This window comes from Gekko japonicus, unplaced genomic scaffold, assembly GCF_001447785.1.
Source record: "Gekko japonicus isolate JY-2015 unplaced genomic scaffold, Gekko_japonicus_V1.1 scaffold2374, whole genome shotgun sequence".
NCBI lineage: Eukaryota > Metazoa > Chordata > Lepidosauria > Squamata > Gekkonidae > Gekko > Gekko japonicus.
In genome coordinates this window covers 216,826-221,331 of record NW_015168116.1, presented here as the reverse complement: position 1 = coordinate 221,331, position 4,506 = coordinate 216,826, and positions in this window count along the sequence as shown.

The following is a 4,506-nucleotide window of genomic DNA, read 5'->3' as shown; positions in this document are numbered from 1 at the left end:
CCCCGGAGGCCCTGGTGTCCCTGGGAGGTCCCCCTTCCACGTCCTTGCCAGGACGGGCCCTGCTTAGCTTCCGAGGGCTGAGGAGGTCGGGCTGGCCTGGGCGATCCAGGTCGGGGCCACTTATCTAGCCTTTTCCAATGTACAGACTGTTTCACAGACCTGAGATGGAAAAGCTGTAAACCTCCACTTTACAGTAATAAATCAACTAATGCAGTATTTGATGCTCCAAATCTGCCCCCTGCACTCTCACTTTGACAAGGAAATTAACCAAAAGCAACGTCGTTTTGTGTGTCTGAAAACTTAAAATCTTTGTATGTCCCGAATTTCTGAACTCTGCCTGAATTCTGCTAATGTCATAAATGCTGACATCAGTTAGGACAGGGGTGTCAAACATGCGACCCGGGGCCAAATCAGGCCCCCGGAGGGCTTCTATCAGGCCCGCAGTGGAACTGGCTGTCTTCTACTGCTTCTTCCAGTTCTGCTGCTGCTGCGTCATCGTAGGTTTGCAGCTTACAGACACACACCTGAACAGCATACTCAAGATTGCAACAGCACAGACATTTTGAGGCAATAATTCAGAGCAAGAGGTGTCAGTTATCAGACACTGTTAAATAAATAAAATATTGCAAGAGTGCTGATGTTTTAAGCATGTTTTTATTTTAAGTAAAAAAAAAACCCTGTGTGTTTGTGTCCTTTATAAAGTTTATATCTCCACTACCTGGCATTACATTTTATGACACACATTGCCCAGCCCAACAGGGTCTCATTTATTGTCAGATCTGGCCCTCATAACAAATGAGTTCAACACCCCTGAGTTAGGAAGATGTTGTGTTAAGATTGTGTCTGCCCCAAGTAGATTCCTGTGCTGTACTTGATAAGATAACCAAGTGCCCAGTAATGTCTGTTCTGAGCCTAGCCTCAGAAGTAAGTTATGGAGGGAAGGAGATGAAAAAATAAACAACAAACAGTTACCTGCCATGAGGAATTGCCTGTTGCCTGTAGAGCTATGTGCTGAAATGTGCGTTAAAGAAATGTCATTGGTACACATAGTAAATGATAATGAAAAGGTAGTGAATACATAGTGAATAGGTGTCAGAGTCAGGGACCGGCCTACCTGAGAGCCAGTTTGGTGTCGTGGTTAAGTGCAGGCGGACTCTAATCTGGGAGAACCGGGTTTGATTCCCCACTCCTCCACTTGCACCTGGCGGGGTGACCTTAGGCAAGCCGTAGTTCTGATAAGAGCTGTCCTTGAAAAAGAGCAGTTTCTGTCAGAGCTCTCAGCCCCACCTGCCTCACAGGGTGTCTGTCTGTTGTGGGGAGGGGAAGGGAAAGGAGTTTGTAAGCCGCTCTGAGACACCTTTGGGTAGTGAAGGGCCATGGGGTACAAATCCAATCTCCTCCTCTTCTTTCTGAGGGACCGCCTTTCCCTGCATGCTCCCCAGAGAGCACTGCGATCAGGATCCCAAAACCGCCTGGACCTCCCTGGCCCAAAGGAAGTCCGGTTGATGGCAACTAGGGCCAGGCTTTCTCTTTTTTAGCTCCGTCCTATTGGAACAAACTTCCTGCTGAGATCAGGGCCCTGCCGGACCTGTCACAGTTCCGCAAGGCCATGAAAACAGAGCTTTTTAGGCAGGCATTCCGTTAGGAGTGGCGTCTTACCAGCAGCACCCTGAGTGAACTCCGATCCAACACGACTTAGCGCGGTGGCACTGCTGAATGAAATTGCACTTTATTTTTATCGCCATCGAAGTGATGTTTTAAATTGATTTGTCTGCGTTTTAAATCATTTACTTCATTTTATCAATTGTACAATGTATCCTGTTTAGCAGTTTTGTGGAAGCCGCCCTGAGCCTGCCTTGGCGGGGACGTCGGGGCAAAAGTCCAACAAGTTAATAAACAAACAAATAGGTGTCGCGGAATTAGGGCCTGGATTGAGCCTCAGTCGTCTCTTAAACCTATGGGGCTTTAATTTCTATAGTAATTAGCCTTTATAGTTGAATCTTTGGTTCTGTTTCCCAGGAGGCTTCAGGACTCTGCTGTGGCCTTTTGGTACTGATAACCCTGTACAAGACTTCAGCCTTTTGGAATGATTATACATTATCACATTCTAAATAGGTAGGGTATTTATAACTAGCTTCCTTGACTCTCTGAGTCACCCTAGCTTTCCCTTGACTTTCCTGATCCGAGATAGAAAGGGCTGAACTTTGTTGCATACATCAGATGCTTGGCAACAGACTTGACTGACCATTACAGTAGCTCCAATGGATGAAAAAGGGTACTTAATGTCTACATTTAGTCTTGTTCCAGGTTGTTCTGGCCAGCCATCCTCCGTTAGAGGTCTTGACAGAGCAACCAAGGACATCCTTTATAAAACTTCAAGTGCACTACTTATGCATTGGGGACCAGTGCTATTTAATTCGTTCATAAATTATCTAGAATGGGGGAGGGGGAAGCAGTGCAGTGGCCAAAATTGTAAATGCTACAACATTTAGGATGGTGGATAACAAAGTAGACTATGAGGAGCTACCAGAAGGACCTCTCCAAACGGGGAGCATGGGCGACAACATGGCAAATGAAGCTCAGTGCTGGGATTGAAACTAAAATGGCCAATACTGCAATGCCCCTCTAAAGAAGACCTCTACGGTGCAGCCTCGCTGGGTATACGGTGTGCAGTTCTGGTCACTGTATCTCAAAGAGGAATTTGCAAAGCTGGAGCAAGTACTGAAGAAGGCAACCAAGATGACTGATGGGATCGGATCACCTTTCCTATGAGGGAAGGCTGAAGAGTTTGGTGATTTTCACCAGGGTAGTGGTTGGACTAGGGTCTAGGAGGCCTTGGTTCAAATCCCCACTGTGCTATGAGGACTTGCTGGGTGGCCTTGAGCCAGTCATACCTTCTCAGCCTAACGTACCTCTTAAGGTTGTTGTCATGAAGCTAAAATGCAGAGGAATACTGTAGGTTGTCTTGGATCCTCGCAGGGGAGCAGGAAGCAGAGTATCTGATATATATATAAAAGCCATAACATATTGGCACTTTCCAGCTCTCCCATTGCCTGTGCTGTGCGCTCCATTGGCCCATCTTCCCTGTCAGAATAAACTGGTGAAAGGGCTGTCACCCTTATGATGATGCTTCTCCTGCTTGCCTCCTCTGCAGCTGGCTGGCTACTGAGGTGGACCACCGGCCGGCAAACCATTCTCTTTTTCTGCTGTGGGGCTAACTTTCCCCTCAGTGGCTGTTGCTAGGCAACCAAGCTTGGCATTGTCAGTAAAACGGCAGGGGCAGGAGGCTCTTTCTAGGCCTACATTGGCCTCTGTGGGGAACTCATTGGGGCCAGTCCTGACTAGGGTTGCCAGCTCCAGGTTGGGAAATTCCTGGATATTTTGTGGTGGAGTCTATGGAAGCCAGAGTTTCGGGAGGGGAGTAGCTTCAGCAGAATAGAATCCCATAGAGTCCACCCTCCAAAGCAGTTATTTTCTTCTGGGGAACCATTGCTGCCAATCTCCAGGTGAGGGCTGGAGATCACTCAGAATTACAACTGCTCTTCAGATGGCAGAGATCAGCTCCCCTGGCGAAAATGGTGGACTCTGTGTCATTACACCCTGCTGAGGTTGCCACAGCAAATTGATGCTGAGTGCCCAAGGCCAGAGCACCCACCCAGAGCCTCTTTCTAGAGCTCGTATTTATTTCCACAGCGGGCCTTATTCCTAGTAAATAAATAAATGGGGTGGGGCAAGGAGGGCATAAAGATATGTAAAATTATTTGTGGGACAAACTAAGTGGATGAAGTGATTTTTCTCTCTCCCTCTCCCGTAATACTAGACCTTGGACATGGACAATGAATCAGATGGATGATAAATTCAAGATGGACAAAAGGAAATAGTAAAGAAATTGTTGAGTAAACAAATTATGGAATTCACTATGAGTAGTCATAGTGATGGTTTTAAGAGGGAACTAGATTCATATAGGTGAAGTCCACGAGTGGCTACTTGCCACAGTGCCTGAAGGGAACCTCTGGATCCCGGTGCTCGGGGGCAGTGTTGGGGGAAGGCTGTGGCCTCTGTGCCCCATCTGTGGACCCTCCATGCCTGCTGGTTGGCCTTTGCACCGAGGAACAGGAGGGAGGGCAGGATGGCCCCCCCGAGCACTTTGTGTCCCTGTGTTTTGGATCTCAGGTGCCAGTTAACGTGCCGGCAGCCCCAAGAGAGGCAGTCAGTGTGGGACAGCAGTTATGACGCTGGACTAGGACCTGGGAGACCCGGGTTCGAATCACTGCCCTTGGAGCTCACTGGGTGGCTTGGGGCCAGCCACACCCTCTCAGCCACGCCTACCTCACAGGGCTGTCTGTAAGCAGGGTTAAAGGAAAGAGAGGAGGACCACCATAGAGGAGAGGTAGTTAGCATAAAAATAAATAGACGGAGCAAGTCTCGCTCCAGATGCTCCTGCAGCACCATGGATTGCTTCAGCCGGGCCTGTCTTCTCCCGGAAAGCCGTCCTAGTCCAGCCCC